The sequence below is a fragment of the Trachypithecus francoisi genome, unplaced genomic scaffold (genome assembly GCF_009764315.1).
Source record: "Trachypithecus francoisi isolate TF-2019V2 unplaced genomic scaffold, Tfra_2.0 Lachesis_group5, whole genome shotgun sequence".
NCBI classification, from domain to species: domain Eukaryota; kingdom Metazoa; phylum Chordata; class Mammalia; order Primates; family Cercopithecidae; genus Trachypithecus; species Trachypithecus francoisi.
This window is the reverse complement of record NW_022681470.1, coordinates 141866979-141877429: the sequence shown is the minus strand read 5'-3', so window position 1 is coordinate 141877429 and position 10451 is coordinate 141866979. Positions and strand designations below refer to the sequence as shown.

General features: G+C 54.4%; 1 protein-coding gene across 5 annotated transcripts in view; it reads left to right on the top strand.

The window, feature by feature from the left end:
* The first annotated feature begins 4653 nt into the window (after positions 1-4653).
* EVI5L (ecotropic viral integration site 5 like) overlaps positions 4654-10451 on the top strand; it is a 33000-nt gene continuing 27202 nt past the window's right edge. For 2 of the 5 annotated variants that reach the window (XM_033195478.1, XM_033195477.1), the window contains exons 1-2: positions 4654-4846; positions 6086-6280. The gene's annotated coding sequence lies outside the window, so the exon portion shown is untranslated. The remainder of the gene's footprint in view (positions 4847-6085; positions 6281-10451) is intronic. The other 3 variants (XM_033195480.1, XM_033195476.1, XM_033195479.1) reach the window with 2 other exon arrangements.

The window sequence follows — 10451 nt, the reverse complement described above, 5'->3', positions numbered from 1 at the left end:
TGTAATCCACCTGTAATCCCTCCCTCCCTCCCTTCCTCCCTCCTTCCTTCCTCCCTCCTTCCTTCCTTCCTTCAGCCTCCCGAGTAGCTGGGACTACAGGCGCCTGCTACCACGCCCAGCTAGTTTTTTGTATTTTTAGTTTCACTGTGTTAGCCAGGATGGTCTTGATTTCCTGGCCTCGTGATCCACCCACCTTGGCCTCCCGAAGTGCTGGGATTACAGGCGTGAGCCACTGTGCCCAGCAATTTTTGGTTTTGTTTTGTTTTGTTTTGTTTTTTTCTGAGACGGAGTCTCGCTCTGTTGCCCAGGCTGGAGTGCAGTGGCCAGATCTCAGCTCACTGCAAGCTCCGCCTTCCGGGTTCACGCCACTCTCCTGCCTCAGCCTCCCCAGTGGCGGGGACTACAGACGCCCGCCACCTCGCCCGGCTAATTTTTTGTATTTTTAGTAGAGACGGGGTTTCACCGTGTTAGCCAGGATGGTCTCGATCTCCTGACCTTGTGATCCGCCTGTCTTGGCCTCCCAAAGTGCTGGGATTACAGGCTTGAGCCACCGCGCCCGGCCTGTATTTTTAGCAGAGACAGTTTCGCCATATTGGCCAGGCTGGTCTCAAACTCCTGGCCTCAAGTGCTCCTGCCTGCCTTGGCCTCCCAAAGTGCCAGGATTACAGGTGCAAGCCACCACCTGTCCCCAGCCCCTTCCCAGGATTTTTCTGTACCTCAGAAGCTCTTTTTTTTTTTTTTTTTTTGAGATGGAGTCTCACTCTGTCACCCAGGCTGGAATGCAGTGGCGCGATCACTGCTCACTGCAACCTCTCTGCTTCCTAGGTTCAGGCGGTTCTCCTCTGCAGTAGCTGGGATTACAGGCACCGTCACCACGCCCAGCTAATTTTTGTATTTTCAGTAGAGACAGGGTTTTATCATCTTGGCCAGGCTGGTCTCGAATTCCTGACCAAAGGTGATCCACCCACCTCTGCCTCCCAAAGTACTGGGATTACAAGCGTGAGCCACTGTGCCCAGCCTCTACATGAAATTTTAAAATTAGCCAGGCATGGTGGTATTTGCCTACAGTTCCAGGTATACGGGAGGCTGAAGACAGAGGATCACATGAGTCTAGAAGTCGACGCTGCAGTGAGCATGATTGTGCCACTGCACTCCAGCCTAGGCAACAAAGTGAGACCCTGTCTCAAAAAAAAAGAAAAAAAAAAGAAAGAAAAAGAAAAAGTCCGGGCACGGTGGCTCCCTCCTGTAATCGCAGCACTTTGGGAGGCCAAGGCATCACTTGACGTCAGGAGTTTGAGACCAGCCTGGCCAACATTGTGAAACCCTGTCTCTACTAAAAATACAAAAATTTGGCTGGGCTCGGTGGCTCACACCTGTAATCCCAGCACTTTGGGAGGCCAAGGTGGGGGGATCACTAGGTCAGGAGATGGAGACCATCCTGGCTAACACGGTAAAACCCCATCTCTACTAAAAATACAAAAAATTAGCCAGGCGCGGTGACAGGCACCTGTAATCCCAGCTACTTGGGATGCTGAGGCAGGAGAATGGCGTGAACCTGGGAGGTGGAGTTTGCAGTGAGCCGAGATTGCACCACTGCACTCCAGCCTGGGCGAAAGAGTGAGGCTCCGTCTCAAAAAAAAAAAAAATTAGCCGGGTGTGGTGGTGCAGGCCTGTACTCCCACCTACTAGGGAGACTGAAGCAGGAGAATCGCTTGAACCTGGGAGGCTGAGGTTGCAGTGAGCTGAGATCGCACCATTCACTTCAGCCTGAGCAACAGGGTGAGACTCCATCTCAAAAAAAAAACAAAAAAAAAAGGAGGAAAGTAAAGTCCTGTTATTTTTTAAATGGGGGAGAGAGTATAGGAGTGGGGAAGGGAGGAGGGGAGACACAAATTCTATTTTTACCACCCGTGTTTTTAGAAATGTTTGGGGGGCCGGGAGCAGTGGCTCACGCCTGTAATCCCAGAACTTTGGGAGGCCAAGGTGGGTGGATCACTTGAGGCCAGGAGTTCAAGACCAGCCTGACCAACGTAGTGAAGCCCCATCTCTACTAAAGAAAATACATATATATACAAAAAAAATTAGCCAGGCATGGTGGCACATGCCTGTAATCCCAGCTACTCGGGAGGCTGAGGCAGTAGAATTGCTTGAACCCAGGAGGCAGAGGTTGCAGTAAGCTGAGATCACACCACTGCATTCCAGCCTGGGTGACAGAATATGACTTCATCTCAAAAAATAAAATAAAATAAGTAAGCAAATAAATATATTTAAAATATTTTTAAAAATAGAAATATGTTTGGGTTTTGTTTCTGTTTTTTGTTTTTGATGGAGTCTCACTCTGTCGCCCAGGATGGAGTACAAACGGCGCAGTCTTGGCTCACTGCAGCCTCCGCCTCCCGGGTTCTAGCAATTCTCCTGCCTCAGCCTCCCAAGTAGCTGGGATTACAGGTGTCCAACACCATGCCTGGCTAATTTTTGTGCTTTCAGTAGAGACGAGGTTTCACCATGTTGGCCAGGCTGGTCTCAAACTCCTGACCTCAGGTGATCCACCCACCCTCAGCCTCCCAAAGTGCTGGGATTACAGGGCCACCAGCGTGAGCCACCACACTCAGCCTAGGGTTGTTTTTTGTTTTGTTTTGTTTTGTTTTGTTTTGTTTGAGACAGAGTCTCGCTCTATGGCCAGGCTGGAGTGCAGTGGTGTGATCTCAGATCATTGCAACCTCCACCTCTGGGTTCAAGCGATTCTGCTGCCTCAAACTCCCAAGTAGCTGGGACTAGAGGCACCCGCCACCATGCCCAGCTAATTTTTGTATTTTTGGTAGAGACGGGGTTTCACCATGTTGGTCAGGATGGTCTGGATCTCTTGACCTCATGATCTGCCCGCCTCAGCCTCCCAAAGTGCTGGGATTACAGGTGTGAGCCACCGCACCCGGACCCTCGGGGGGATTATTAACAGTTCCAGAACGTTGGCAGATGCAAAATAGACCGGAAGAGGCAGGGAGAGGCAGAGGGAGCTGGACAGAGGCCGGGACCATGCATGGATGTCAGTCACTGCTTCCAAGACCACACAGAGTCCCCTACTACAGAGAAGGTTGAGCTCTCAGACCTTAGGAAGTCCTGACATGCCCCTCCCTGGGTCCAGCCCTCCCTTCCCCATTCTGAATTTAGGATGTTTAGCTGGGTGAGGTAGCTCATGCCTGTAATCCCAGAACTTTGGGAGGCCGAAGTGGGAGAACCTGGCACCAGGAGTTCCCGACCAGCCTGAGCAACATTGCAAGACCTCAGACTCTACCGAAAAAAAATAGCCGGGCATGCTGTGCACGCCTCTGTAGTCCCAGCTACTGGGGAGGTTGAGGCGGGAGGATCATTGGAGTCCAGGAGTTCGAGGCTGCGGTGAGCTATGTTCGCATCATTGCATTACAAACTGGGACACAGACTGAGACCCTGTCTCTGAAAAATAAATAAAAACACACTTATGACGTCACCCTCTCTGCTATGACAAGGTCCTTCCCTGCCCCACCCCCTCCAGGGCCCATCCCTGCATTTTGGGGAGGAAATAAGTCCATTTGGCTCAGTCTTTCACGCTGTCAGTAACTGTCCCTACGTATTCCTCTCTAGCTTGAGGGATTCTCCACCCCTCCCTTCTCTGTTAAAAGAATCACGAGCCCATTCATTCATTCACTCATCAAACGTTTATAAGCAGGTCCCATGCTGGGGACCCGGAAGAGACCCGACCTAGGCCCCGCATCCCGACTCCCCGAGGATCTATCAGTCTGGGAGGATGGGGGATGGGAGGGCCTATCCCTCCCCATGATCACTGCGCTATCCGAGCTTTGATGGAGGAACACGCGGCGCTGTGAGCTTCAGAGAAGACACTTAACCTGGCCTAGAGTAAGACAAGGGACGGGCCTGAATCTTTTATGGGACCCCCAATCCCAACCACCCCGTCCCCAGCACAGAACTGGGCTCCTTGAGGATACGGTGCCATCACGTCCCTCTTAGTCGTCAGGATTTCTGGCCACGCCCCTTCTCAGACCCAATCCCCGAGCCCCTCCCTTGCGTGACCCCGCCCCATCTCTGGTCTAGGCCACGCCCTCCTCTTAGCCCCACCCCCATTTCATTCAACCCAGGCCTCAAGTCCCACCGCCCAGGACGCCCACCAATCTCACATACCCATTGGTCAGAGAGTGTCACTTTCCCGCCCTCCTTCAGTAATATTGGTTCCCTAGGTGTCAATCTTTATAGCGCCCCCAACAGTTGCCGGGGCCCAGGTTTGAGGGGCAGATAATAATGGACGTCTAGGGACGTCTCGTTATTGGGCAGAAAGCCCGGCTCTGGGCGGGGCTTAGCGCCAAACGCTTGGCCGCGGCTGCCTGGTGTTCCTGAGGGCCGCAGCCTTTCCTCAGAGACACACCCCTCTTTCCTTGCTATTGGTCTCATCAGGTGTTGATCAACAGGATTTCTCATTCCGATACGTAAAGCTCCCTGTCCTTCATCGCTTCCTTCATTTCAATTCGCTCTCTCCTCAGAGGCGGCAACCTTCTGAACGTAGCCAGGGCCCGCCTCACGGAGTGGTCACAGATTGGTCAGACGCCCCGTCACTCCTGGCTGGTGGGCGGAGCCAGAGCGCCTAGGGGCGGCGAATTGGCGGATGGGGCCTCGGGGGCGGGGCAGCGGCTCCTGTCAGCGGGTGAAATGGCAGCGGCGGAGCCGGCGGCGGCCGCGGTCCCGGGGGGCGGCTGAGGGGGCCGGGCCGGGGCTGCGGGGCGAACGGCGCGGCTGGGATCCGGCGGCGCAGCCCGGGGCGGCGAGGCTCGGCACGGCGATGGCGGCGCGCTCGGCGCAGGTAGGGCGGCGCGGGCCGGGCCTCCCCGGCGCCTGCTCAGACCGGCGGCTCCGCGATGCGGCCGGAGGGGAACCGGCAGGACCGCGACTTGGGCCGTCGTGCCCCGGAACCCGCGCTGGGAGCCTCGGCATCCCCAGCCCGGGACCCATGGGGGACCCTGGACCCTGCCCACCCTCGTTGCCAATCCCTCCGGACCCCTCCCCGGGAGCTCCTGCGATATCCCCCTCCCCCACTCCGGCCCCTCCCCGTGAGGACCCCGCAGGCCCTGGACCCCCGTCCCACCTTTGCAGTGACCCTCAGGACTCCTCTCCGGGAAACCCCTCAGGGCTCCCCATCCCCCCACTCCGTCGATCAGCCCCCCACAAGCCCCCCCAAGCCCAAGAATCCCCGTCCACCTTCTGCCGATCTCTCAGACCCCTCCCTTCTGGACAACACTGCCATCCCTCCCCGCCCCCCTCACTTCACGTCCTCCTATCTTGGGCCCAGAACTGCCCCCACCTCTCCCCAGGGAGACCAGCCTCAGGGCCCTACCCACCCCCCATGCTTACCTCACAGGACCCCTCTCTGGCCTCTGTAAATCGGATTTCCTACCCCTGGCCCACAGCCCTCAGCTCAGCCTGCTAGCCTATCTCCCACCCCAGCTGCCCCATGCCCAAGGGCACCCCTAAACATCACTCCCCGGCGTCCACCCAGCACACTCTGGTAGCTCCACTGATCCTGCCCCATCTGGATCCTGGCTTCCTGAAAAATCCACCCATGCTCAAGACCTCCCGATGGATATTCTGAACCACCCCGCTCCCCATCCAGAGCCACCCATCTTTCTGAAAACCCCAAACACACACACACACGCACACAGTGGGTCACTTAGATCCCCCAGCACACACAGGAAAACTTAAGAGCTCCAAGACAGACCCCAGGCATATCTGCCCCTGTCCCCACCCACTCAACACTTCTGCACTCCTCCTCAGATCCCACCTGTCCAGGCCCTCTCAGAGCCCCCGACAGCTCCCCCAGCTCAAGCAGAGACTCCAGAGACCATGAGGTGCCTGCCGCACCCTGGGAAGCCAATCTGCCCCCCCACCAAGCCAGCACCCACACTGGGGCCCTGGAGGGTGATGGCCCCAGAATCCCCCAGCACCTGTCCCTGCGGGAAACTGTCCCAGGCCTCTGCCAAGTTATCCATCCTTCCCTGCTGTGCCCTTTCAAAAGGAAGGGCGCTCACTTTCTCTCCTACACTAGTGTCCCACAGGAACCACTGCCCGCCCCCTGATTTATGCCACCCCCTGGCGGGAAGGAAGGGGATTCCAACAGCTCCTGGCTTTGGTCCTGAAGTCTGCCCCCAGCCTCCTGACCCCATCACGCCTCCTGGCCTCAAATGGCAGAGCCAGCAGTGCAGTCCAGGTCGCTCCTCAGAGCTGGCCCCTGACAGCCCGAGTGAGTTCTTTCACCCACAACCACTGTGTTTGGCCAAAACAAAACGGCTTCTTTCTATCCCAGTATTTGAGACCCGGGTTGGGGCCTGCTAGAAGCAGGCAGCTCTTTGTTAAGGAATCTTTTCAGAAGGGAAAAGTGTGCTGAAGAGGCTGGGGTGGAACACGGATGAGTTGTCTGCTTCGTTTTATTCCCCCTCAGCCGGGCTGTGATTGAGCTAGAGGACCCGTGTCCCTGTGTCTTTCTGTCTTATGTGGCTCTTCCCCTCCATCCCACTGCCCTCCCCACTCCCATCTCTGGCCTCAGGGTCCAACCTGTAGGTTCCCCTGGGTTTCTGTGGTCAGCGGCAGGTGGTTTGGAAGGGATCGCAGGTGGCTTGGCCCTGGCACAGGGATGAGACGAGACAGGAGAGGAGACGCTGGCGCGACACTGTGGCCAGGACTGCAGGGGCGAGGAGGAGCCGGGCCAGTCCAGCCCCGCGCAGCCTGGGCACCGTGCGTCTGGGGTCCTTCTGACAATATAACCATGCTCGGAAACCCTGAGATAAAAAGCCCAAGCTTCCTTGTGGATATTCACTAGCGGATTACGGACCACCCGGGGAAAAAGCTCATACGGCTCAGTGCCTCAACTTCCCCATCCGGAAACTGGGGTGCCGGGAGAGCGGCTCAATTTTTAGAGCAGAACTTGGAACTGCAGGGAGGCTAGGGTGTGGCCTGTGTGTTCCCCGAGTGCTATGTGGAAGGGGATGATAAGGTCTCAGAGGGGAGTCCTATGGGCTCCTGTGAATCACTGGCCACCCAGGTCCCTGCTGGAGTCTTCGTTGGCGCCTCATTGGATAGTGGCCATCTTCCTAGGGCTGAACTTATTTCAGGGAGCCAGCTCGAATCAGAGCTGATAGAATGAAGATGAGAGACGGTCTCTTGCAGGATTTGTGGTTATACACAGGGTCTTCCCAGGAGGACCACGAGGAACGGGGTGGGCATGAGGGGCTGTCGGATAGCCATGCTGAGGCCCCACATAGATCTCTGATGCCCCACATAGACCTCTGACGCCGGGTAGGAAGAGGTTTGTTCTGTCCGCTTGCTGAAGGAAAGCGTGGAGGAAAAGACTCTTGAAGGTCACGTGGTATCTCTTACGCACAGGAAACTAAACTCTACAGCCTCCCCAGGGTGGAATTTTGTGCAGAGACAGTGGGGTATGAAGGCTCCCGGGGAATGACTGTGAACGCTGTAGGAAACCACGAGGAGGGCTTGTCAGTGACACGAACACAGTTTTACCCGAGACTGGGTTCGTGGAGCTGCATCTTTGTTTGTGTGCTTTGAGAGGTGCAGGGGGATGAGGAGGAATGTAGATTTCAATTTCCTCTTGCAGAATAGAGATGCCAGTTGCTACAGGGAAGCCCGGGGCCTGAAGTCAGATGTTGGGGTATGAAGGAATGTAAGATATGTACAATGTGGTCCCTGCTCTGCATCTAAAACCCCTCTTGCTGGCATGCGACAGCCTCCGCCACGTGCTCAGCACCATGCCAAGCACCACTGACATATTCTCTCATTTAATCCTCCCCAAAACTCGCAGGAACCAGGATTCCAGCATGCGCCCTTGCCATCCTGGCCTGAGGCCTGCTGCGGGGAGCATAAGACAGAATTATGTACAGCAGGCTGCAATGGGAGCCTGGAAAAAAAAGCCTGATGCATCCCTGGGGTGTTGGGGAAGGCACAGCAGGGATGACGTATGGGCCAGGTCACAGGCAGGCGTGGCAGGGAAGGGTATTCCAGGCAGCAGAAGTACTTGGACACAGGCCCAGGAGGCAGGAGCAAGTGTGCTATGTTCAGGGAGGTGTGTCCCTGCACTTCCTTTGATGGGCATCTTGTGTCCCCAATGCCATCTATACACTTGGCACACACGATGGGGGGCTCCCCAGCAAAGGGGAACCCTAGTTGGGAGAACTTGGAAAGGCAGCAAGGCCGCCCTTCCCAGAGAAGACTGCAGCACACACATGCTAGCAGCCCGGGCAATAGAAGGAAGGAGGTTAATTTAGGAGAACTAACTCAGCTCATCAGGGTCAAGGAGAGCTAACTCAGTTCTTCAGGGTCAGGGAAGAGACGTACCCTTTTGAGGGAGATGTGGAAGGCCTCATTGGCATGACTCATCTGCACCTTCATTCATTTCTCAGCATGCCACGATGTGCTTGTGAGAGCGTTTCATTGAGGCCAGGCGCGGTGGCGCACACCTGTAATCCCAGCACTTTGGGAGGCCAAGGTGGGCGGATCGCCTGAGGTCCGAAGTTTGAGACCAGCCTGGCCAACATGGTGAAACCCTGTCTCTACTAAAAATACAAAAAAAAAAAAATTAGCTGCATGTGGTGGTGCATGCCTGTAGCCCCAGATCGCTTGAACCTGGGAGGCGGAGCTTGCAGTGAACCAAGAATGCACCACTGCACTCCAGCCTGGGCAACAGAGTGAGACTCCATCTCAAAGACATAAATAAAAATTTAAAAATTAAAAAAAAAAAAAAGAAAAATGAGATGTTTGCCAGAAGGGAACCTATTATAATAGCCAAAAGTAATCTGGTCAGGTTACAAGACAAAACATTTTTTTTTTTGGTCAGAAAGGATTCTGCAGGTCAGAATGGTTCCCCCTCAGATTTTAGCCCAAAGGTGTGTGCTGCTGTTGCTGCTATTGTTATCAATAACGATGATTCTAGTTTTACTGTGTTTAGTCTTTAAACAGGATCACCACAGAAAGGGAGGGCCTGTTGAAGAGAGGAGGTTTATTGATCCCACAAATAGGGGATGCCTGCTAGACTCTTAAGATCCATAGTGGACTAGACAGCCCCAGCCCCTGCCCTAGTGGAACATCCAGGAGGGAATAAATATCACATGTCAGGCTTGTCCTAAGCACGTGACACGTTTAAGCTCATTGATTCCTTCCAACAAAAACTTTGGGGTAGCTACTGTCATTAGCCCTGTTTTCAGATAAAGAAATTGAGGCAGGCCAGGTGCAGTGACTCACGCCTATAATCCTAGCACTTTTGAGAGGCCGAGTCAGGGAGATAACTTGAGGCCAGGAGTTTGAGACCAACCTGGGCAACATAGTGGGACTCTCTCTCTGCAGAAATAATAATAATAATAATAACAACAAAATTAGCTGGACATAGTGGCAAATGTCTGCAGTCCCAGCTACTTGGGAGGCTGAGGCAGGAGGATCACTTGCACTCAGGAGTTGGAGGCTGCAGTTGGCTATGATTGTACCAGTATACTGAAGCCTGGGTGACAGAACAAGACCCTGTCTCTAAAAATAAAATAAAAATAAAAATAAACAAAAAAATTGAGGCAAAATACATCATACCCAAGGTCACAAAGATAGAAAGAGGTGGAGGAGGCCAGGAGCAGTGGCTCATGCCTGTAATCCCAGCACTTTGGGAGGCTGAGGCGGGTGGATCACCTGAGGTCAGGAGTTCAAGACCAGCTTGGTCAACATGGTGAAACCCCGTCTCTACTAAAAATACAAAACTTAGCCATGTATGGTGGCGGGCGTCTGTAATCCCAGCTACTCAGGAGGCTGAGGCAGGAGAATTGTTCGAACCCAGGAGGCAGAGGCTGCAGTGAGCTAAGATCGTGCTACCACACTCCAGCCTGGGTGACAGAAGGAGACTTGGTTTAAAAAAAAAAACAAAAGAAGAAAAAGAAAAGAAAGGGGTAGAGGAGGGATTTAAACCCAGGCTGCAAGCTCTGAAGTTCTCACCTGGAGCCAAGAGATCTGGGATAACAACCTACACTCTAAGACCAGGGATATGGAAACTTCCAGAACCATGTGGAGGAGCAGCTAGACTGGGCGCAAGAAGAGATCAGGCAGGGACCTCTGAATTCCAGCTGCTGTTCTTGTTATCCAAGGGGCAGCTCGCCTGTCAGTTGTCCACCCACCCCTTGCCAAGGAAGAGAGGACCTAAGGTGCTAGGTTGGGCCATCTCCCCAGGGGTCAAAGCCAACCAGGACAGCAGCAGTCTGTCAGGCTAGACAAACCAGGATCACGTGGCATCTTGGGCTTTAGATTCAGAAATGAGTCTGTGTCCCTGGTAATTATTAGATGAGGAGGAATCAGAAATGGGAGGCAGGGCTGGGCACGGTGGCTTACACCTATAATCTCAGCACTTTGGGAGGCGGGCGGATAACCTG